Source organism: Prosopis cineraria, unplaced genomic scaffold (assembly GCF_029017545.1).
Source record: "Prosopis cineraria cultivar Desert tree isolate PC_DT_omini unplaced genomic scaffold, ASM2901754v1 PC11, whole genome shotgun sequence".
Classification (NCBI taxonomy): Eukaryota; Viridiplantae; Streptophyta; class Magnoliopsida; order Fabales; family Fabaceae; genus Prosopis; species Prosopis cineraria.
The window spans coordinates 575,324-602,007 of record NW_026555342.1 but is presented as its reverse complement, the minus strand read 5'-3'; the positions used below and the strand labels follow the sequence as shown (position 1 = coordinate 602,007).

General features: G+C 33.7%; 1 protein-coding gene across 2 annotated transcripts in view; it reads left to right on the top strand.

Moving 5' to 3' along the window:
* The window catches only part of LOC129285682 (MADS-box protein SVP-like), a 50,954-nt gene that overhangs the window by 17,293 nt on the left and 6,977 nt on the right, over positions 1 to 26,684 (top strand). The gene's annotated exons all lie outside the window — the stretch shown is intronic.

The window sequence follows — 26,684 nt, the reverse complement described above, 5'->3', positions numbered from 1 at the left end:
ATGGTGCATTCTGTGATTTCATTAGTAAGTATTCTCATTCTAGTTTGTAAATCTTTAGAGATAAAGTTGTAGCTAGGACCATTGTTAATGAGAATGATTATCTCTTCTTCTCTAATCTTTCCTTTAACCTTCATAGTGTGGTTGTCTCCAAACCCAGCTATAAAGTTTAATGATAACTCTATTTGTATTATCTCTTCTTTTGCCTCTATATACTCTTCTTCAGGTTCAAGCAGGGTGTCCCTTTCTTTTAGATTCTTATCAGATCCATACCTGAAGGCTCTTATTTTTACATTAATGGGTGGGATTGTACTTCAGCATACTTGAAACATAGTCCAAGTTCTATGCGTCTTACTATCTTAAAATCAAGGACTCTCTAAGTGGTGTAACCTTTCCTTAATACAGAATCCATGTTTGCTAATAAATTCATGTGCCATATAGTACTTGATTTCTTCTAATTGTTTGTGTATACTATTTTAGCCTCTGTTTTCTTCTAGATGTCTGCGGCTAAAAGCATTACAAGAACATTGCTCTTGGTTTCTTCATACACGTGGTTTATATGTGTTAAATGTTTGGATTAGACCAATTCAAGTATAAGCCCATTCTAAAGGTGTTGGGCTTGGGTAACCCTAGTGTCTCTACATTCTCCTAGTATTTGGTTCTTCTTGTCCACGCATATAGCCATCTCCATCAACTAATGTAAGAACGTGGTCCTTGTTATCTTTAATTTTGCTTGGGCCTCCAGTTTTAACCTAAAATAGAAGGCACCAATCAAGTACTCCTCTGAAGCTTCTTTCAATCATGTGAATAACCATTCAAACTCTTCTACAAACTCCAACATAGAATTTTCTTGACATGTTATGAATAGCCCTTCATACTCTCCCCTAGGCTAGGAAGAATAGAACAATCACAGCAACTCTTTCTTAAACTCTAGCAAATTTTGCAATGAGGTGCGTATGTCAAGTCATTGATACTAATTCAATACTTTCCCTTCCAGACAAATCACTAATACCTCTAACTTGTCACGTTAAGCTATTATATCAACTTAGAAATATCCTTCCACCTAAAACAACCTCCTAAGAGGGTCATCGCTTAAAAAATACAAGTAACTCTAGCTTCTTGTACTTCCTTCCCCCTTGTTCATCCTCTAAGTTACTCCCACTTTACTCTCTATTATAATTAAGTCCTTGTTCATGCTCAGTAGGTTTTATTATTTTTACCTATATTTGTTCTAAAGTCTTATTCATCTTAAAAATCACCTCTTTAAGATCATTAACGTCTCTAGTCAAAACTCCAACTATCTCTTTTAACTCTTGCATGTTTGGTTGGGCATATTGTACCTCTTATGCCATTCTTCCTTTTAAAGAGCCTTAAGACCGTACGCACTTTGATACAAAATGATGGAACCTTACTTGAAACACAAGAATAAAATAGCATCAGACTAATAAAGAGAACAATAAATGAAGGGAAAATCATAAGGTCTTGATTAATAATTAAGAGAACTGAATCAGTGTTACAAGAGACTCATTGATTCTAGCTGAAACCCTATTCCCCTTAATAATTGGTACAAAACTCAAAATAGTAAATGTAGATCACAAGTTTATTGGAATTCTTACACACTTACTAGGTTTTAAGAGGCCAACTCTCCTAACCATATAGTAATACTCAAATGACTTCTTCTCCCTTCCCACTCTAAACCAAGACTACTAATACATTAAAAAGTGCCTCACTTTCAACCCTTACCCCCAAAATAGACTTCTAGTATAATCTTAGATAAAGATTATTGTTCCATACAGCCAAGATTTAAAGGATAATCATTTAGACCTATCTTAATGTCCCCACCTAGCTTCCTCTTACAAGTCTTAATGATATTATGAGCTCTATCAACTTCTCCAATTTCTTCAACATTTCTTCCATTCTTTTTGCCAAACCTGTCAACATCTCTATCATCTTGGCTGCTGCTATTGCCATTTCTACTTGTAAATTTGCCATACTATTTTTCAACTCCCATGAATTGACCGCTATGATACCAAGTGATAGGATCCTCTATTATAAAAAGCTTAAAGCAAATAAGAACCAGAAAATACAGTACAAATGGGACCATACTCTTGCTAAATAATAAAATTGGATTGTAAGGAAGATGATTCAAGCTAATCTCAACTCCCTTATTCATCCCAAGCATTAAAACTACAATTAAAGAAAGTTAAAAGAGTATAGAAGCATAAGCCACAAGCCACTGGACTTTCAAAGATGCCAGTAGTCTCCCAAACACATTTCACTTCTCTAAAATATTCAACTCCCCTCCCTGTAGTAGAATTGGAGGATTTAAAGACCAAAAATTAGTCATCCTAGTTTTTTCTACATGAATAAGATGTATCCGTATTTGAACAATAAAAATTTAGATTTTGTTTTTCTTTCACTGTCATATTTTATCAGTTTTACAAGCATACTAAAGCATCATTCATACGCACCTCAAAATTATATACCATCTCAACCTTTCTCCTTATTTTATAGTGTAAAAAATATAATTGTAGCTAGGTTGTTTGTAACCTTCAATGATGACTACACAATAATCACTTTAGTCTATTTACTTAAAGAAAATTTTAAGGTACCATACATCTTTTAAAATTTCTATCCCCTCATAAAAAATCAATACAAAAGAGGAATACAAATCTCACAAAATGATAATGAGAGAGTTTGTCAATTCTATAATGATTGCTTTTCTATCCAACATGGAATTATTCATCAAACCTTATGCGTGAATGCCGCTTAACAAAATAGAGTGGCTGAAAGAAATAATTGACACATTTTACAAGTTGTTCACTCTTTATTGTTTGCTTATAATGTTCCTACACAATATAGGGGGAGGCTTAAGTTAAAATTACTTTCCTCATTAATAGAATGCCATCTCATAATCTTAATTTTATCACTTCTTTTGAAAACTCCTCGAGACTTATACTATCATTAAGATCATGGGTTCCCTACCATTAAACTTTTTGTTGTCTTACTTTTGTACACAATAAAACTTCAAGCAAGTTGGATTAACATCAATCAACTAAATATATTTTTATTGGCTATTCCAATTCCAAAAGGGATATAAATGTTATCCATCCACCAAGAAACTATATCTCTCTTAATGAAATCTTTCATGAGCAGTCACCTTTTTATCCCAAGTCACCCATCAAGGGAGAGAATTCATTTCAGGAATGGCTACCTAGGTATTAATAACATGCTATAAATTTACCTACACCTAAAACGGTACTTGCATAATTAGAAACCATGGGTATATAACCTATATTCATTAAAACAATGCTTGAACAACTACCTTCAAAGCTTAACCAACCTTAAACGGTGAATTAGACTAATTACTTTAGACCCTAAGATCTCTAAAATAAAACCAAGAATACATATCCTAAGTATTGTACCCTTTGTAACTAAGACCAATTCTCTAGATAAACCTCACCAAGGTACCGTACAATAATAATTAAGCATCTATAGTAGAAGAAGCGAGGGAAAATAAAGACAAAGACCAAATAAAGAAGGGGATCTTGAAATTATTGGAAAATCTCACTTGAGGCAAGGCCTATTTGATTCTCCTACTCTAAACATTGGAATAGAAAATAAAGATGATAAGTTGCTTATAAGTCACAAAAAATAGGTGAGGATGCGTACTATTTGTCATCCTATATAGAACTTTATTGCATATGACAAGCTATCTTTATAACTAAAGGCATTTATATATAATGTATCATTAGAGAAAATCACATCAAATATTCAAGAAGTTTATCTAAAATTAAACAGAAAAGGGCAATACAAGAAGAATTAGGGGCATTTGAGAAATATGGTACTTGAAAAATGATCTATCTCTTTCCATGTGATACAATTATGGACTATCGATAGGTATTTAACAACAAGTACAATCCTAATGGCAACATTAATCATCATAAGGCAAGATTGGTAGCTCAAGAGTTTATGCACATATTTATGGAATTGATTATAAGAAAATATTTGCTTCAATTGTAAAACTTAATATAGTTAAGGTTTTAATGTCACTTGTAACAAATCTAGTTTAGCCATTGCACTAACCAGATATCAAGAATGCTTTCTTAAATGGAGACTTTGAAATAGTTAGAGAATAGTTCATGAATTCATATATGTAGTAACAAATCAAGGTTTTATATACAGTCAAATGGATCATAGATTATTTGAGAAACAAAACTCTAGAGAGTCAATAATTATGATCATTTATGTTGATGACATAGGTTATTGGAATGTGGAAACCTAGAGACTTATGAATAATTTGGCAAGGAAATTCAAGATCAAGAATCTAGGGCATATCATATATTTTTTAAGCATGGGGGTTACCTGAAACTTCTCCTCCACCTATTAACTTAGAAAGGCAAAAAAGGCTTTTGAGAAAATTGATTTATTTATCACACACTAGACAAACTATTTGCTTTCATGTGATTATGGCAAGTTAGCTTATGAGTAAATTAAATGAGGAACATATGAATTTAGTCTTCATAATTCTATACCATCTAAAGATGACTCTTGGAAAAGGCTTGTTCTCTGAGAAATTGAATGGTAGAAGAATCGAGATATTTACTGATGTTGATTGCAAAGGTTTAGTGATAGATAGAAGATCCATTATAGGCTATACTACCTATATGGAGGATTTAGTGACATCTACAAGTAAGAAACAACAAGTTATTTCAAGAAGCAATCCAACATATGAACTTAGAGTATTAGAACATGGGATGTGTGAAGGTATGAAGGTATTTAGTTGTTGAGGTTTCTTAAGGAAATCAAGAAAGAAGTGATCTTACCTACGAAGATGTTTTCTAAAAACACATTAGGTATAAAGATTATTAAGAACCTTATCCATCATGACAAAACAAAGCATGTAGAGATTGATAGATGATTGATCAAAAAAATATAGTCAAAGGTATTCGAAGTGTCTCACTTTAAATCAAGTTCCTAAGTAGCTCATATATTATGTCATTTGTTATTATTTTATTTTTTATGTTTACTATTATTTTATCAATGTTTATGTTTATGTTTATGCTTATTTAGTTTAGATATTATATCATTTTTTTAATATATATATATATATATATATATATCTTAGAAGATAAATCTAGGGTATTAGGAATTAATAAAGATATGATATCTAGGATCTTAGAATTAGGGCTTAAGCTATTATTTATACTAAGACTTAATGTACATGTAACAATAAAAATTGGTTCAGTTAAGAAGGAATTAGCTCATAAGCATGATGGTATCAAATCTCACTGTCGATGTGAGGATTTTATTAGTAAGTAATCTATAAATACTTCCATAAATGTTGTTTGAGCCTACAAGCATGCCCTTGCCCTGGTGAGCTCTTAGGACCCAACTAACCTAAACTTTACCTTATCAATACTTAATGTACATATTATTTGAAATAAATTTAATAGAGTCTCACTTCACCTTTGTATTCCTCAATTATAAAGTGTAATAGTTTACTTTCTCTAGTTCTATTTATAAGTTGATTTACAAAAATTATGAAGTAATTAATATTTTTCTAATAATGCCCTTAGTGTTTGTAAGTATATTTATTGTGGAGAGAAGGATTAGAAGAGATGAGTAAGATTGAGTTAGAATTTACTCCCTCCTTTTTATAAAAGACAAATAACTAGCAAATTATGACTAATTGGCAAATAAACATGAGGAAAGACAGATAACTCTCACTTTAGGAAAATTCTAAAATATTATTTCTTAGATGATCTCATGTTGTTTGAGACAACTCTCAAAGGCTTCTTATTTATACTATTTTGAAAAGAGAACTATGTGATAATGCATTTAAATCCTAGTTGGGTTATGGGCTATGTAGCATGGATACTCTATTTTGGGTGCATATGTGTGCCCAATATGTGTTAGATATAGATACTTGCTTTGTGCACATACATCAACGTCTGACACATTTTTTTGTGCAATATAGCTCAACATAACTAGGATACAAAACATAGTGTTTTGTACATAAAATTTTCACTAAAGCCATAATTTTCAAAATAGTCCCATTCTATTTGATGATTGAAGCTCTTTTCAATCCTATCACTCTCGTTTGTTGCTCTTCTCTCCAGTCCACAACTTCACATTGTCGTGCTTTGTTATGGACTCATTAACATGTCATCATGCCTTTGTCATTATTCATGGACATGCTGCCTTTGCATTCTCAACTTGCTCAGGAGAATTCTCGTCAACATCCGTCAAGTTCCTTTCTCTCTTCCTTTACTCATCTAGTCATCTTGCTCAGATTTTGGACCCCTGGCCTTACTCGCTCACAATTCCCTTCCTTTTTGTAATGTTTGTTCTTGTTTGGTGTGTACTCTATAGTATGGCTAATGGGAAATGGCTTTCAAGCTTGATAATCCCCTTCCTTTTTGACCTAATGGTTTGTTTTAGTTTATTTTAATTTTTTTCCTATTTTTAATTAGATATGCCTAGGACTAGTAATTCAAGGGAGAGTGTTAATTCAACCCATTATTCTTCTCCAAATGAGCTACAAAAGGATGAAACTCCTTTATGGTGTTATGTCACTTTGGTAAATAAGAACAAGGCAAGAGAAAATATATCAAGGGTAGAAATAGATATTGAAAGTGTAATTATTGTAATAGAATATAATGACTTTTACTCTAAAGTTAAGTGGTACTTGTTAAAAATCTATTTGAAAGGAATTGGTGTGTATCTAAAGGTTGGTGACTATTGGCTTGCTAAGATGAAAAATTACAAGAATAGGATGATAACAAAACAATGCCTAACAAGTGTTGTTATCACGCCCAAATAAGGGCTTGTCTTCTTTAAATTAAAGAGATAACAATCCTATTCTAAGTGAATATAACTAAGGCAAGAGGAGGACAATAAACCTATTGGAAAGAGTTTTCTAGCAAAAGATGCTAAAATTACTAGAATGTTTTATACAAGTAGTTTATCTTTCATTTGGCACGCAATCTATCTATATTTCATTAGTTCATATCAATATTTCCAGTAATATAAATACCTCTTAGTTAATTTGTACTACAAGGCTCCCTTGTTGCAATGGGAAAGAGCTAACACAGAGAAGCTACTTGAGCTAATTAAAAGAAGTTAGGATGAGAAAAGGGTAAGTATAATCATATATGATTTGATAGATATTCAAAGGAGGCTATTAATTAATTTTATTAATGTATTTGATAGGGATCCTATATTTTTAGAGGCAATTAATAGATAAAAAGAATATAAAGATGGACATTATATGGTTGATCTAATGTGTCAAGTGATCTAATTTGTTTTGCAAATCTATAGGTAGAGTTATAGAGGCTAAATATCCCACCATTTTTCAGACACCATGTGTTGTGTACATATACTTAATTTTGAAAAAAGAACATATGTGAAATAGAAAACATAGAGGCAAATGAAATTGTATATGATGAATGTCCTTAGATTAAAGAGGTTAAGGATGATGCAATTTTCATTTGAACCTTTATCATATGGCAATCTATGAGATCAGCAATTTTTAATGAACTTATGCCATTAAAGTTACTTGCCATAGTTGAAGCTAGATTTGCATCTACAATTGTGATGCTTAAGAGACTTAAGCTTATTAAAACATCTCTTTACATAACGGTTATAAGTGATGTATGAAATGCTTGTAAAGATGATGTTGGAAAGGCAAGCATAGCCAAAAACTTGGTTCTTAATGTGAGAATAGTCAAACTAATATTAAATATATTCATCTTAGAGAGATTTACTCCTTAGATATTGGGATATGATTAGATCATGGAAGTTAATATTTTATTTTATTGTATTTCTGTTTTAGGAAATCATTGTATATTGTATACATGTGTACAGCTCCTTCATGAATGAGAATATAGAGGAATTATTAATTCAAATTGTCATATGGTATTAGAGAAAGGAACAACCTAATCTGGATGGTGACCTAACACCAAATTCAAACTCAAATGACTTGTCTTGGTGACTCGTCCATGTAGAACTCACACGACCTTTGTTTGGCTCTTCTCGTCTCTGGCCAATGTCATGTTGAATTAGTGCTTCTTCCCATAGCAACATGAGGTCGACATCGAACATTCTAGAGGCACACAAAGGGGAGTCGCACGTTCCAGAGCCATTCACAACCTTAGTCTCATAGTCATGACTTAATTTAGAGTCGCTCAAAGGCGACACTTCTTATTGTTTAGAATTGTACATGCATCTACTTCTAGAGTTACACTCATGCCTATCTTAGCCTTCAACTATGGGCTTTAGTTTAGGCACAAAGAGTGACTCGATTCTATACCCAAATGGTGGAACTCCCCATGGGTTGAATTTTGCTAAAAGGTCTTCTTTTCTCCTCATCTCAAACAAGTTTTATGGCTATAATTATCATGAATCGACCCAGGCATTCTGGCTTGCAATCGAAGGAAGAGGCAAGCTGAGTTTTATCACTGGCCACTCTAAGGCTCTAGATGCGTCAGACTGGAAGGCTATTAAGGAGATTAAAAACTCAATAGTGGCTTCATGGCTAATCAATGCTATAACACCATAAATTCAGTGCTCTTTCATGTTTCTTCCAACAGCGTAAGATATATGGAAAGCAGTTAAGGAGTCATAATAAGATGGTGAAGATGGTGCTCGCCTCTATGACCTTAAGACATGAAGTTGGTAGATTAAATAAGGAGATTGGGAGTTAACTGAATTTTGATTGGAGTTGGTTGTTATTTGGCAATAAATTGATCTCAACACTAAAGAGCAGTCATGTGCCACTAATGCAATAAGGTATAAGCATCGTATTAAAGATGAGTGAGTTTTTCAATTCTTTATGTGTCTTCATTAATCCTTGGATGATATCCGTAGCTATATTTTAGCTCGCTCTCCTTTACCATCTACTCGTGATGTATTTGCTAAAGTTCGCTGAGAGGCATCTCATCACAAGATGATATTATCTGCTCCTTCTATTATTCCTCCTCAATCTAAATCTTCTGATTTAGTGAGTAGGCCCTGATTAGCGACACAAGGATGCAAAAGGGAAGATTATGTGTAACCAATGTAAAAAGATGAGCCACTCAAAAGGCAAGTGTTGGGATCTTCATGGGAAACCTCTTGGTTGGAGACCTCGTAAAGGTAAATCTTATGGTTACCAAGTTACCTTTGATCCGCTAGAAAAATCTAGTCTATTGCCTACTATTGATAAAGACCAATTGAATAAATGTATGGACATGCTCTAGTCCTTACAATTTGGACAGTCGCCTTCCCCTTCTCATAATGCTTTAGTGGCTAAGCAAGGTAATTCTCATTATGCATTCAATGTTTATTCTACTAAGTCTAAATGGATTGTTGACTTTGAGGCCTCGGATCACATAACTATAGATTCCATATTATTTACATCATATTTCTCATGTAGTGGGCTTGAGAAAATTGACATAGCCAATGGCACTTCATCTATTGTCGGAAAGGGCAGTATTACTATCTCTAAACGTCTGCAATTAGATTCTGTTCTTCATGTTCCTTATCTAGCTTGTAATTTATTGTTTATAAGTAAGTTGACCAAACAAGCTCACTGTAATGTTCACTTTTTTCCCACTCATTGTATTTTCTAGGATCTCTCATCGGGGAAGATGATTGACAGTGCTGAGGAGTGTGATGGGCTCTACTACCTAGATAAATCAATCGTGAGTAAACTTTGGTCTCGTTTTTGCCGTAACCTTGAGTCTACTTCTGAAAATGTTGATCATTTGTTATGGCATAGAAGAATGGGTCATCCAAGTATCTAGTATTTAAGTCACTTGTTTCCTAAATCTTGATCTAATAAAATTTCTAGTTTTCATTGTGACGTTTGTGAATTGGCCAAATACTATCATTCTTCTTTTCCTTGCTTTGAAATACAAACCTCCTCATCTTTTCTCTATTATTCATAGTGATGTGTAGGGTCCTTCGCATGTTCCTAATCGAACTCACTCTAAGTGGTTTTTTACATGCATTGATGATTATACCTATGTATCCTAGATATATTTATTGAAAGATTAGTCTGATATAACATCCATCTTTATTGAATCCTACACCATGATATGAAATCAATTTCACACGTATATTCAAATCCTCCAAACTGATAATGGTACCAAATACATTAATAAATATTTAGATGACTTCCTTAAGTCTAAGGGCATTGTTCATAAAACTTCTTGTGCTAATAGTACCTAACAAAATGGTATGCTGAATGAAAGAATAGACAGCTACTTGAAGTTTCTCTTGCCCTTCTTTTCACCATAAATGTTTCTTAAATACTTATAGGGGAATACCATTCTTACTGCTACTTACCTCATTAATAGCATGCCCAATAAAATATTATCCTACTCTACCCCTTTTGAGTGCCTTCTTCAAACACACTCTCTTACTCATCTTGAGACAAACTCTTGCTTTAAAAATTTTTAGGTGTTCTACATTTGTTTACTTTCATTCATCTTCTGAACTTGAGCCTCAAGTTATTAAATGTGTGTTTCTTGGTTACTCCTCATCCCAAAAAGGGTATAAGTGCTTTGATCCTTTTTCTAAGCCTTGGTTTGTTAATCATGATGTTACTTTTTCTGAACATGAAACTTTGTATCTCTCTCCTTCAATTCAGGGGAAGAACTAGAGTAAATTTTAGTCAACCCTTAATCATGATCATGAGTATTCTCCTATAGATTCTCTTGACCATGACCACCACCCTAATATCACATCTCTTGAGCCCGTGTCTGTCTCTTTTATGCCAAAAGTAAAAGAAAATGCAAGTTCAGGGAGAGACAAGAACACAGGTACTAAAGGGAAAGAGATCAAAGTTTACACACAGAAGATGAAAGGAAAATCCTCCATACCTGAGGTAGTACCAAAATTTGAATCGATAGAAGATTCTGGGGGAGAAAGTCTTGAAGAAGAGGATGAAAACTTAGATATAAGGAAGATTTTAGAAGATGACTTAGAACTGCCAATTGCTCTTAGAAAGAAACCTCGATCATGTGCACAACATCCTATTTAGAAGGACCTGTCGTATAAAGCTTTATCTCTAAATTATTGAGCTTTTATTACTAATGTTGATGATGTTAGTACTTCTAAAAACATCTATAAAGCTCTAAAAACAACAGGATGAAGAGAAGTTGTATTAGATGAAATGAAAGCATTAGAAGAAAATGAGACATGAGAAATTGTGCAGAAGCCGAGGAACAAGAAACTAGTGAGTTGCAAATAGGTTTTATCCCAAAGTATAAGGCTAAAGGGAGTCTCGATAAGTTGAAGGCCCAATTAGTGACAAGGGGATTCACACAAACTTATGGCATAGATTATCAAGAAACTTTTGCGCTAGTGGAAAAATTAAACACTATTAGGTACTGTTATCTGTAACAGCTAATCTTGAATGGCCATTTCAAAAATTCTTTCCTAAATAAGGAATTGACAGAAGAAGTCTATATGGCTCTTCCTCCTGGCATTGATGAAGGGAAGGGTGACCAAGTATGAAAACTAAAGAAATCATTATACAATCTGAAGCAATCCCTAAGAGCTTGATTCGATAAATTCTCAAATGTCTTAAAGTTACAGGGCTACAAACAGGGACTATGGGATCATACTATGTTTGTCAAATTAGAGGGAGATAAGAGGTGTATCCTTATTCTATATGTTGATGATATAATTATCTCTAATGATCATAGTGAATAAATAATAAAAGTAAAAGCTACTCTAGGAAGGGAATTCAAGGTCAAGGACCTTAGATACTTAAAGTACTTCTTGTGAATAGATGTTGCAAGATCTAAGCAAGATATTTATATACCCTAAAGAAAGTATGTACTTGATCTCTTAAAAGAGATAGGTATGTTAGGGTGTAAATTAGTTAAAACCCCTATTAGTGTTCTAAAAAAGAAATAAAAGCCCAAGAAAGTAGAAGAAAATTTTGAGGAAGAGGATGACACTGATAAGGAGAAAAAGGAACTAATTGATAAAGATAGATATTAGAGACTTATTAGGAAACTCATTTACCTCTCACACACAAGACCTGACATAGCATTTGCTATGAGTGTGGCTAGTCAATATATATGTGAACTAAAGGAAAAACACATGGAAGCAGCATATAAGATTCTAACGTATTTAAAGAGCACCCCTAAAAGAGGCTTGTCGTTCCAAAAGCATGGACAAAGAGCTATAGAAGTATATACAGATGTAGATTGGGGTGGACATTACTCAAATAGGATATCTATTTTTGATTATTAATTATTTGTATAGGGAAACCTTATTAGTTGGAAGAGTTAGAAGCAAAGGGTGGTCTTCAAAAGCAATGCTGAATCTGAGTTAAGAGCACTTGCTCAGGGCATAATGGAAGAACTATGGTTGAAGAGGGTCTTGGAAGAGATTTGTCTCTAACTAGATTTACCATTAAAACTGTATTATGATAATAAGGTTGCCATAAGTATGGCCTTAAATCCGATCTAACATGAGAGGTCTAAGTATGTGGAAATAGATAGGCGCTTTATCGGAGAGAAAGTGGAAGATGGAATCATATGCCTAGCCTTTCTACCAATAAATCTTCAACCAGCAAATGTGTTGAGTAAGGGATTACATAAACTTGCTTTTGAAGGTTATATAAGCAAGTTGGACATGATCAATATTTATGATCCAACTTGAGGGGGAGTATGAGAATAGTTGAACTAATATTAAATGTATTTATCTTAGAGAGAGTTACTCCTTAGATATTGGGATATGATTAGATCATGGGAGTTAATATTTTATTTTATTTTATTTTATTTATGTTTTAGGAAATCCTTGTATTTTGTATATATATGTACAGCTCCTTTGTGAATCAGAATATAGAGGAATTCTTAATTCAGATTATCACACTTAATGACTCTTAATGAGAGAAGGTTGATTATATACTTTCATTCAGAAGACCAATTTATTACGTGCTTCAATTTATTGATACAAATAGGCTTATACTTCATTTGATTTATAAAATGTGGGAAGTGAAGGAGTCCATTTGCAAACATAAGGATAAATCACTTTTTGAGCATTCGAGTTTCTATGAAGTTGTTTATGGAATCATTATTGATCGATAGACAGAGTTGTACACCTCTTCATTGTTTTGCACATTCATTGAATCATACGTTAGTAATATTATAGGTTTATTATTCATGAGTCATTTTTTATGCCATAAGGAGTAGACTTTGCCGACAGTAGAGATTATCCCCCTTATGGTATGAAAAGCAAAGGATAGACCTCTCCTGACTAAATTGCTACATACATAAGGGTTGTGATTTGAACCCTTAACTACTTACTTAAGTGACGAGAGCCCTTACCACTTATGCCAACTTTAGTTGGCTATTATCATTCATGAAACATTTAGTTTTGTTCTTAATATTTTTTTTCAAATGTTGTAGGTATTATATACCTGAATGCCTTAATGGTGCTCTCAATAGTGTTGTTACTCATAGAGATATTGGAATATCAAATGAGAGAGTAAACTGCCTTCAGAGGAACTTTAATGATCTTGAGGAAAGAAAGGCGGCCTTCCAAGAGTACTTAAAATCTGCTAGATGTTTAGACTTTCATTCATCATTTGATTCTTTACAAGATAGGTGGAATGTAGAACTTAAAGAGTAGTGGTTAAATTATGTTCTTTCCTCCCTACTCTTCAAAGGCTTACATTGAAACTTCTTGGCCAACTATGCTCTTCCTCTTGTTGTTAAACAAATTAGAGTGCTTACTCTTTCATTCATTTATTGAAGGGGAACAAAATTGCTCTAAAAAGACCTGAAGACTTAGTTTTTGTGCATACAATCTTCGTCTCATGTCAAGGAAGAGCAAAAAATATCTCACTAGACAAAGTAAAATGTGGAATATTAATGGAGACACTATATAGCCATTTGATGGTGTTAGTAGTTTTAAATTTGTAAGTTTTCACTTGATGAGCCTATTTTAGAATAAGAACTTATATATGAGTCTAGTAACATCATTGAAAATGAATAATAATTTAAATTTATCCTCAATTATATCATTAGCATTTTGAAATGTAATGTATTTTGTAATACCTTTTATTTTATTGAATTGTATGCACTTTTAATAGTTGAATTGTTGCTTGCATATATATAAAACAAATATACATCCCCATATCCGTACCTTAAAAAATTTAATTTTTTTTTGTATTTTCACATCATGCCGTATCGTATTCAATACTCATACCCATATCGGTGCTTCTTAGTTTATGAGAGTTATGGAGTGTTATAGTTCATTGTTGGTGTAGGGATGTTACATAGATTTATTGTATATCATTATGGCTACTTAGTGGATGGCTATTCATTGGAACATCATGGAGGACAATAAAGAGACTCCCGTTACATCCTCCCTAAGTTGGATAGGACTCACCCTCTAGTCAATTTGGCTTCTTTAAATTTTGCTTCTGGATTTATATTTAAACCTCATATTACTTCTTAGAGACTAAAAACATAAAGTGACATCGCTTTCCTTTTACCACAATCAATCTCAATTCATGATAATGGTGTTAGCTTGATCTTTACTCTATTTTTATGAATGAATAAGTGTTTGTATAACCATCATATAGAGCATAACAATCATAGTCTCATGGTCTTCCTAAAAGGAGATAGCAAGCATTCGTGGGGTGATATCACATCATACTTCATCTTGATACTTCTAGCCAATTAAGAAATAGGGTTAAAGGGTATTTTCACCCTTTAACTATTTGCTTAGGAGCATTTGATATCTTAAAGTAATATGAGATGTAATTTTCCTCTTCAACATTTAAAAATGGTGCACTAGGCACCTTATCGTTAAAAATGTTAACTTTAACCATTAGTTGACCAAAAAAAAAGACCTATAGAATTGCAAAGAAGTACTCTATAAGAAAATTAATATCAATTAACTCTCTTTATGGTTGGTTCAAAATCATATTTTGGCCTTTTACATTGGTAAGAAATAACACTTGTTTCTTGTTATTTATAAGTAATTTAGGGGACTTAAATTGATATTAATTTTCTTATAGGATACTTATGTGTAATTGTATGGATTCTTTTTTGTAATTTTTTAGATCATTTATTACAAAGGTTAAGTCCACTAATAGTTAAAGGTAACTTTTTTAATAGCAATCTATTCAATGCATTGTTTTCAAATGTCGAAGGGAGAAATTATATTACATGAAAGTTTAGGATACCAAACGTCCTTGAGTGAATAGTTGAAGAGAAAAAATGCCGTTTAACCTAAACAAATAAATAAGGCATTATTTACCAACTTTTACCTCATTGTCTTTATTAAACACTCTACCTTGTGAGGATAAGGATGTGGTTAGGTTGGCAACTTTAGCTTCTTTACCATGTAATTTGACACTATCTTTTCACCACTTCTCCTATCAATAATGACATCGCTGACTTTATCTTGGACAGTACAACATGTGTGGAAGATGTTGTGTCTTATCTATGGTTCATCTTTTACTTGTGCTAAGAGATTTGTTTAATCATAAGTGGTTCACCACAATTTACATGGATGACCTTTTCATCATACATTGGCTCTTTCTTTTCAGCTACTTGCTCTTCTTCTTCTAGTTATTCTTCAAATACTTCTTGTAACCCCCACTACATAGATGTAAGAATAAATAGATTTCCCTTTCAAAAGTGAGAGCGTTTCTCTCTTCTCTTGAGTTATATTCCAGTTTGGTAGAAAAGCATAGTCACAATTTTGACAAAGAGTGACTAAGAGACAAGGATATATGAGTTCAACCTGGACAAGTGACATTATAGAGGTTAGTTTGCTGTTTTCACCACTAAGCACCCACTTTTTATCAGTTTCAAGTTAGACAAACATTGCCATTGTGTTCAGAAGTTCCAAAAACCTAAGATTAGAGGTTATCATTATTGTCGAACAAGCCATGTATTGTCACACACCATTATTACTCATATGCCATCCACATGTTTACTAGATGTCAAAGATGATCACATCAACACCTTGTCAACCTAAAGTTTTAATTAACAACACATCAGCCCTTTTAAAAAAATGGAGTTCCTTGGTGTTTATAGAGAGTTTCTACAATCCAAAGTTGGTTACCTATCTCCTTACTTTGGTGATAATGCCAAATTTGAGTTAAGGATGAGCCATATCCAACCAAAGAGGATGGAATTGAATGCTCCATCTCCATAACCCCACTATCTCTAAAATTCTCCTTCCTATAAACTATACTAATTGCTTGTAACTTCTATAAACTATTAATTAGTGTTTTTAATACCTGTAAGCTCTTCCATTATAACCCTATTAATCTCAATAAGTATTTATAGCACCTTATTAAGTATCACAACCCTTCATTAAGATGGTGTAACCCCCTTTTAATTAGTTTTAAATGCATTCTCAAGAAGATGGCCTTTATAACACTATTGCAAAAAAAAAGGCTATACTTGATAGTTATTTTTTGCCATATTTGATGATTTTTAACCGTTAAGTATAGAGGTGTCATAAATTGGAGACCCCTTACTTGACAGTTAAAAATTGTCACATAAAAGGGGTCTTACTTGATAGTTATTGGCTAAAAAATGTCAAGTATGAGTTACCACATATGACACCTTGAACAATCTAGAAAGCTATACTTGACAGTTATTATCACACAAAGTATATACATACCTGATGCTTATTTCATAATAATCATCAAGTAATTATGGTCTTTTTTTTAATCTACAGGTGATGCTTTTAAAGCAGCCACCCTGCACATTTAGTTTGAAACATATATACACTAATATAATAGCTCACAATAGAACTCAATATTTTCATTCAAAACAAATTATACCTAAATATTACAGGAATATAATGTAAAATAATAAACTAAGTGGCTTATTTATAAAAACTAAGTGCCTAAATGATGGGCCTGAAGCTAGGAGATGGGGTCAGGTGTATAAGAGAAAGTCCAGAGGAAGTAAAGCCTAAGACAACCAGTGAGCTGAGCAGGGGTAGAATGGTCACAGTACAGGGTAACATTTATCTTGACAGTGTCAGAGTAGTGGTAATGTGTATATGAGGGTAAGGCCAGGAGGAATAGGTAAGGAAGATTTATTTTGAGAGTGGAGAAGTCATGGTCTCGTGAAAACTAGGTAGAGTGTGGGTGATATATGTGTTACTATTCCATTAGGAAGTAAGCTGATATTAGTGGGTGTATTCTCTATAGTTTTCTCTAGATAATAGAGAATCATAGAATTTTTCCACTATCATTTCTTCTTATTTGGGCTGGTTCTATCACATTGGTATCAGAGCGATGGTTTTTGGGGAATGGTCAGCTCTAGAATAGAGAACATAGTTAAATATTTAGAGCAAGCAGTCAAAGAAATGCAAAGACAATAAGGAGAAATAAATGAAAAACTCACCAGGTAGACAATACGGTAGCCACCATTATGCGGCAACTTGAAGCAATTCAAGCGACCTTTGCTGTTGCCAACCCATTGCCCCCGCCACCACCTCCACCCCTACCTCTCAAGGACCTACTAGGGGGAAACAACACGAGAGAAGCACATAATGTAGAAAATAAGGGCACAAGGCAAAATGATGAGCTAAAACACTGTCGGTTAGAATTGCCTCTTTTTGAAGGGGAGGATCTGTTGGGTTAGATTTTCAGAGTCAAAGGTATTTCATTATTAATAGGGTTAGGGAGCACAAGAAGGTGGATGCTGCCATAGTGAGCTTGGAGGGAAGGGCATTAGCCTGGTTTTAATGGTTGGACACCCAACATCCTATGCGAACATGGTTCAAATTCAAAAAAGAGATGACTAACAGGTTCCACTACTGCCAACATGGGATGAACATGAGCGATTGTTGGCATTAAAACAAGAAGGGATGGTAATGAAATATGGAGAGAAGTTCGAATTGCTTTCTGCACCATTAGGAGATGTACCCGATGAGATGCTAGTCAGTGCATTTTTAAATGGGCTACAGGAAGAGATTCATGCAGATGTCCGATTGATGCATCCAACAAGATTGAGGGAGCTTATGGATTTTATAGATTAGGTCGAAGATTGGAACAAGGTAAAAAAGAGGATATCTGAGGAAAAGAGGAACTGAACGACTAGAACAGTTTTAGGGGGACGCTGGACTAAATATAAGCCAGCCATCCCAAATTCAGTATGGCAGAGACCCTTAAGGCTGGAAGCACAACATTTAGAATGAGGATCCCCATGGTAAGAGCCGCGAGGAAACCAAGTCGGCACCTATAAAGACAACGGGACAGGCACAGTCCACAGTGACTAGCTCGGGTAGTGTAGTTCCACAAAAAGACTATTTAAGGCAAAGATTAATAAACACAGAATTGGGCCTTTGTTTTAAGTGTGAGGAGAAGTTTGGCCCAAATCACAAGTATAAAAATAGGTAATACAGGCTTATTGTGCTTGAAGAAGGAGATAGCAGCCTATAGGAGAAAATTAGTAAACTCAAAAATGAAGAAGGCTAAGAGGACAAGGAGATGACATCTATGGAGTTGACAATTATGACAACAATTGGGATCATGGGAAAAAAGACTCTGAAATTTTAGGTCAATAGCCAAGGAGTGATAATCCTTATTGATTGTAGGGTAACTCACAATTTCATTTTAACAAACCTAGTGGAAGAGTTGTAAATTTTGATGCAAGAGGTCAAGAGGTATTCGATGATAGTGGGTGATGGGTGACAAACGTACTCGAATTGAAAGTGCCCAAGTATGTGATTCGAGAAACAAGGAATGACCATTAAGTAACCTTTCTTTCCTTTTAGCCTTGGCAATGTGGATTTGGTGCTGGGAGTTGAGTGGCTAGCTTTCTTGGGAAAGACTTGCATGAACTGGTAGCAGCTATGCATGAAGGTAAGAGAAAGGAAAAGATGGGTGTGCCTGCACGAAGATTTGACACTCACTAATACCCAAGTCTCTTTACGGTCAATTATAAAGGCAATCAAAGAGGAAGGAGTAGGATATTTGGTAGAATTGGCCAAAAACTAGCAAGAACAAGACGTGTAATAGGCTGATAGAGGAGAATACATAAAAATACTTAATAAATACCCTGAGGTTAGTGCATCAATTTCTAAGCTACCACCTAAGATGACCCATAATCATGCAATCACCATCAAACCTGGGGTACAACTAGCGAATACTCATCCATATCAATACGGTTTTGCTCAAAAGGCAAAAATAGAGAGGCAAGTCAAAGACAAGATGCTCGTAGGGGTTATACAACCTAGTGCTAATCCCTATTCTAGTCCTATATTGCTAGTCAAAAAGAAGGATGAAAACTGGAGGTTTTGCATAGACTATCATGCACTTAACAACATCACAGTGCCCAATAAATACCCCATACTTGCAATCGATGAGCTCTTAGATGAATTAGGAGGAGCAACTATATTCACTAAACTGGACACCTGAAGTCTAGGTACCATCAGATACTAATCAAAGAAGGGGAGGAAGCCAAAATAACATTTCGGACTCATGATGGCCATTATGAATTTAAGGTCATACCTTTCATATTAATGAATGCTCCTTCTACATTTCAATCTCTCATGAATAATATATTTCATGAACATTTAAGAAAATTTATTCTTGTATTTTTTAATGATATTCTTATGCATAGTAAAGAAAGGAGATACATAAAGATCATTTGAGAGTTACCCTAGATTTGTTGAAGCAGCACTAGCTCGTAATCAACCCTAAGAAATGTGTTTTTGGCCAGGCTCTAATAAAATACTTGGGTCACATAATTTTGACTAAAGGAGTGAAGGTTGATTTGACCAAAATTTCTGCAATGGTGCAGTGGCTACAACCTCATAACTTGAAGACATTAACAGGGTTCCTTGGCCTTACTGGGTATTACCACAAATTTGTTAAGGGGTATAGTAAGATAACAGCACTATTGACCCAATTACTTAAGAAAGATGCATTCCAGTAGAATAAAGGGACATAAAAGGCATTTGAGTAGCTCAAACACATAATGACCACAGTGCCAGTATTAGCGATGCATGATTTTCGTCAACCCTTTGAGATAGAAGCTGATGCCTCAAGAAAAGGAGTAGGAGTAGTCTTGATGTAAAAAGGGTGGCCTATCGCCTATTTTAGCCAAAAGCTATCGAACAAACATCAATAAAGTTTGGTATATGAATAGGAGCTCATGGCAATTGTTCTCGCTATCAAAACATTATTTTTCCAGTCAACCATTTGTTATTAAAATAGATTATAAGGCTCTAAAATACCTCTTGGAGCAATGAATCATAGCACCCAATCAGCAAAAATGAGTTTCCAAGCTCATAGGCTATAAATTTCAGATCCATTATAAACTAGGAAAGGAGAATATGGTGGCAGATGCACTTTCACATCGTGACGCATAATTAGAGATGAAGGCAATCTCAATGTGGCAATATGAGGGGATTAAAGAGTTAGAAATAGAGATTGGTCAAGACTCATGCTTAAGGGATCTCAAATAGAAAATAATCAAGGGGGGAACCTAAAGGATATAATTTAAAGAATGGAATTCTTTTCTATGAAGGAAAATTGGTGCTACCTAAGCACTCGGGCAAAACAAAAGAACTCATCAAGGAGTTTTATGATTAACCAATGGGGGGCCACTCAAGATACTTGATGACTTACAAGCGGTGAGCTGCAATTGTGTACTGGACAGGAATGAGGAAAGACATTCAAGAGTATGTAACTCAATATGAGACTTGTCAAAGGAAAAAATATGAGGCTTTGAACCCTGTTGGGCTATTGCAACCTCTGCCTATACCTATTACTTATTAGGATGATGTGAGTATTGACTTCGTAGGGAGATTACCCAAAAGTAATTGCTGTGATATAGTGCTGGTCATGGTGGATCGATTGATCAAATATGGGCATTTTATTCCTCTTTCTCATCCTTATAGTGCCAAAGACATCATTAAGGTATTTATCAAAGAAGTAATCAAGTTGCACGGGTTTTCTAGCTTAATTGTCTCAGATAGAGATCGGGTCTTCATGAGCCAATTCTAGAAGGAACTTTTCAGCATGGTTGAAACCACCCTCAAGTACAGCTCATCTTATGGCCTAGAAACTGATGGCCAAATAGAGATAGTGAACAGAACTTTAGAGACTTATTTATACTGTTTTGCTGGAAATACACTTAAGAAGTAGGGTAGAATATTGCCATAGGCTGAATATTGGTATAACACTACTTATCACAGTGCCATTGGTATGACTCCTTTTAAGGCACTATACGGGTAAGAACCCCCTCCTTTATTGAAGTGGGCAGACCAGTCTTCAAGGGTACATGAGGTTGACTAGCAAATCCAAGAAAGGAATTTGATCTTGGATGACTTAAAGAGACAGCTTAAGCGAGCACAAACATGAATGCATATTTAAGTTGACAAGCATAGGAGGGAGGTGCAGTATGAAGTAGGAGAGGCTATATAGCTTAAGTTGAAGCCATACTGCTACCGGTCATTAGTAAAGAAACTAAATGAAAAGCTTTTTTAAAGATGCTATGGTCCTTATAAAATATTAGAGAGGATAGGAAGGGTTGCTTACTGGCTAAAACCACCTATAATAGCCAGAATCCATAATGTCTTCCATGTTTCCCAACTTAAGAGGGCCATCAAAGCTACAACAAAAGTGTAGCCTCTGCCTTAAGGATTAATTAAAGATTTAGAGTTACAAGTATAGCCAAAATTAGTCCAACCCATTTGTCAAGGAGAGGATGGGAAGCTGTAATATTTATTCAAGTAAAAGATCACTCAAATTATGAAAATACTTAGGAAGATGAGGATGTTCTTCACACTCAATTTACTTAATTTCACCTTAAGGACAAGGTGCCACTTGCAGATGGGGGAAATGATAGGCCTGAAGCTAGGAGATGGTGTCAAGTGTATAAGAGAAAGTCCTGAGGAACTAAAGCCCAAGACAACCAGCAAGTTGAGTAGGGGCAGAATGGTCACAATACAAGGTAATGTTTGTCCTAACAGTGTCAGAGTAGTGGTAGTGCGTGTATATAAGGGTGAGGGCAAGAGGAATAGGTAAGGAAGATTTATTTTGAGAATAGAGAGGTCCTAGTCTCTTTAAAACTAGGTAGAAGGCAGGTAGATTTATTTACTATTCTATTAGGAAGTAAGCTGATATTAGTGGGTGTATTCTTTATAGTTTTCCCTTGATAATAGAGAATTGCAGAATTTTTTCACTATCATTTCTTCTTATTTAGGCTAGTTTTATCACTAAACTATCCAATCCTCTCTTTGTTTGTGCATGCGCGTTACTTAACTAAGCTCTTAGTTTCTAACACCATTCATTGCTAGAACAATATCATGGCTATTCCTTTAAGAACTTCTTCGACATGGTCAATATAATACTGCACAAAGTAAGTGTCCTTGAAGTGCTACATCAAAGAACCACAAGAAAAGCAAATTAGTTAAATAAAGTTGGTTATATTTTATAATTTAAGCAAAGGTATATAAACATATATATCTTATTAGGGATTGTGAAAAGGACAAGGGTGATGATGTCTCTCGTGAATTTCATGAGATAATAGCCACAATAATGGCTTTGATTTGGTTGCATTGGGTACTATAAAGAAACCAAAGATCAATTAAATTGTGTCAATATAAAATGGTTCTTTGATTGAAAAAAGTTGGCCAAATGAATACCTTTAACTGCTGCCATGTGTAGATGGTGTCAAAAGACTTCAATAGGGGGCAAAGCATACTTCTCACAGTGCGATACAACATTATGACTCTATTAACAAGGAAGTAAACAATTTATGTGAGAAAATGTGTGAAAATTAAAACATAAGAGTAACACCTATTAAACTTACTTATTGAAGAGTTCTAACATCTCTTTCCTATTACTTAGTTTTCCATTAAGGGGATCCAAGCATCACATTTTCTAAGTGTCAGGATTCACACAATAAGCATCCAATTCCCCTTAACAAGAAACAACAAGATTTATGAAGCAACTCAATATAAAAATTATTTGATTGTATCAAGTAGTTAGATAGTGGCTCACCTTAGCAGTAAGGAGCTAAGAATAAAGTGCCATTACCTGTGACCCTATGCAAAAACTAATCCAACAGCTTCCTTGCTTGATTTTCAAGTTCACTTTAGTAATGTCACTATGGGGAGAGACATTGTGAGGATTAACTAGCTTGACCTCAATTTCAAGCCACCAAGGACTAGGAATGTGGTGTAAAGATGCCTTGGATGTCAAAATAAACAAGTTAATATATCTATATATAATTCAAATAACTGAGCATGGTTGAAGAAATATCTCATAGGAAGCTTATCAAGTTAGTACTTGTCCTTTCATGCTTGAGAATTTTGTTCAGAATTTCATCTCGAATAGAGTCAAACAAGCTTGCCTTATCGTTAGCCCATCCTCAAGTGATTGTCAAGTATGTACTTAATATATTTGACAATTTTATTTCTGTTTATACAATATATCTATGTGATACTTGCTTAATAAAAATCATAACCTATGTAAATAAAAAATGTGATGATTATTTTCAATCAAGTGTCAAATAATCTCCTCCTTTTTTATTTGACGGTTTGATGGAATAACTATCAAATATATTCTTATAAAGTTGATGGTTAACTTGTGATAACTATCAAATATTCTTCATCCTTTTTATTTATTGTTTATCCTAAATAAATGACAAGTATAAGGCATTATATTTAGCAATTTCTTTAGCAGTTTAAACTGCTATAAATAAGGCCACTGTCAAAGTGAAAATGGTTTATCAAGGAATAATATAATTTGTTTTATCAAAGTGAAAGTATTCTCTCTTCTTCCTCTTGGCTCTTAAGCCAGTAATGAATATCATTAAAAGCATTTAGAATCAATAAATATGCAAAAATATGAATTTCTTTTCAAAAATACCCTCATGTATGTAGTTGACTAGTTACTAATAAAATACTTTGTTGTTTCTTATAAATACCCTCATTAATTAGGGTGAAAAAAGAAAAATTGTAACATTCTCCAAACAAAATGTCATCGTTTCTTATGAACAAGTTAACTCTCAATATCCTCTTATAAAAGAACCAGAGGAATTATTTTAGTTAATTTATTAAGGGAAATATTAGAAAGTAGAGATAATTCTAAAAACATATACTAAACTTAACCAATTTTCTTGGCTTTATGGTAAATTAGTTGGAACTGATTTGCATATAGGATCACAAGAAATTTTAGGATTTTAATTTATTTATTAGCAAAAGGATTGAAATTTATTACAGACTTTTTGGATGCAAATAGACCTAGAACTATTTATTCCCTATGTATTTCAAGAATATGCAATGAAATCCCCAAGTATATTTGCTTCTTAAAAAAGGATTATGTTAGTCAAGGGTACTAATGTAAGTGCTCTCTCAATTTTCTAAATAGGTGTTTAGTTCAATTAATTCTTTAATCTTTTAATTAACTAACTTAACTTCAAATCTCATTACAAACCCTATAACCATGTAGGGCCAATGGGTACATCTCTACCTCATCAACAAACCTATCTAGTCAACCTTGAAAATTTAAGTTCTTACACAATTAAACTAAAGTTCTGCATTCAATTTAGCTCTCTCAAGCATTGGTAAACTAAACACAACAATTTCTTTGGAAATCAAGCAACAAGAGGTATTGAGAATGGAGCAAGGTCAATATAATCATGTCATCAATCACAAGTATATTGGGAAATGAGTACTCAATCTATATAAAAGATCAAAATAATCCTAGAATCATGAGTTTAGCTACTCATATTTAGAAATAGGCTACAATAATACATCAAAAACGAATCCATAACAAAACAAGAGAGTATAGGAAGAAAGGGGAAGAGAAAAGAACAAATAAATAAATAAGCTCAAATCTTTCCAAGTTTTAAACTGTAGCTTCAATGGTCACCCAAAATCCTAGCCCTAGCCACCACAAAGTTCCCAAATGCTCCCAAGAATACCAAAATGATGACAAATGTTGAAGGTTAGATAATCTATACCAAAATCCCTAAAAAAAATTAAGTGAAACTACGTTTTATTGTTAGGGGCTTGCCGTTGTGACATAGGAAACAATGACAAAACCACATTATGGTGAGGGTGTGCAACTACGCCCACTCATTTTGGACAAAATTACAAGTAGGGTATGTAAATTTTGCAACTTTAATTTACACCCCCTATTCTTGGTATTTTGCACCCATTGACTAAATGAAAGATATTTAGAATCAAAAGCTTATTGGATATAATATTTTAATGATTGAGATGAGATATAAAGAATGTATTTATATAAAAGACTATATTAAGTTATTCAATGTAATTTTCTAGAAAGAAAAATCATGATCAATCTATTTACATTATCACAATTTTAGTCCCAATATACTAATTATTTTTAAAACTTTATCAATTTTTAAATTAAATTATTATCTTGCACCCTCTGGCTCTAAGTTATAGCTCCACCACTGATAAGAAGAATGGCATCGTAACTTTGATCTTCTTTGCCAAAATTTTCAATGTTGTAATTAATTTGACCTCATGATGCTGGTTGCCTCTATCTACTTTCTACTTGTAGCATGAATTTGGCTTTCTTATGATGGTTCTTCCTTCTAGCTAAAAGCTTATGGTCTCTTTTAAATTATCCAAACGGCTGGGTTCTTATGCTAAAATGTTCCTGCAAGAGAATAATTTCAATTAGCTAAAAAAATAAAATTTCAAAACTTAAGGCCAAAAAATACACAATTAAGCAGTGTTTCCCATCTTGGCTAGGAAATTCATAAATTAGTTTCCCCTATTCTTGATTCAGGTTACTAAGGTTCTTTTAGAACTGAAGCTAAATGAATACCCTAATTTTCTGTGTATTAGGGCAATGATAGGTCTCAGGATGTTTTGAATATATACAAAGGAAGTTTGGACAGTCAAGTTGAAGGATATTAGTAGAGAGGAAAGTAAAATTTATTTAAGCCAAAATTATGTTTATTTTTAATTTTAATATCTCCCTTAAACTTGTTTATTTTATTCCATTCATGCTTCTTAGCCTTTCAAAATCTCCCTATCGAGAATGTTGACAACTTAAGCTTCTAACTTTATTTTAAATTTCCTTTTATAAAATGCATTTATGTGATATAATGATATCATATGTCAATGTTCTTACTTTTTTATCATGAATAATGAATTCTTTGCAAGCATGAGAGTAAACTTGTTATCAAAATAGACATCTATTACTTCTAGTTTATGAGAGGCATGTATTGTTATAGTACATTTCAAATCAAAGTGATGACATCACAAGCACAAGGATTTTCAGCAAAACATTTTGCACATACCAAGAGTGACAATAGATTGCTCCTTAGAAGTGAATGTTGTCTATTCCATGTACAATAAAATGTTAGTTGCACGTTTGCAATGATCAAAGTCACCAACCCAATCACTATCACTATACCCTGTTTGGTTTAATTCTAGATCCAATGGGAAAGGTAATTCGGATTGCAATATCAGTGAAAGTTTGTGGTTGGCACTTTATCATGGTAATATTGATCCCATGGAAACTTGATTACTAGAAATTACTGATAAAGATTCACAGGTCTGGGGCTATGAATCCTCATTGCCAGGTGTAAGAATCCAAAAACTAATCCAAATCTTAAGTATTTCCTCTTAATATTTTATGAGTCTTTTAATTAGGTGTTTGTGGGTTTTGGAAATAACTAAAGTTTTAGTGTTGTGTGTCATGAGTT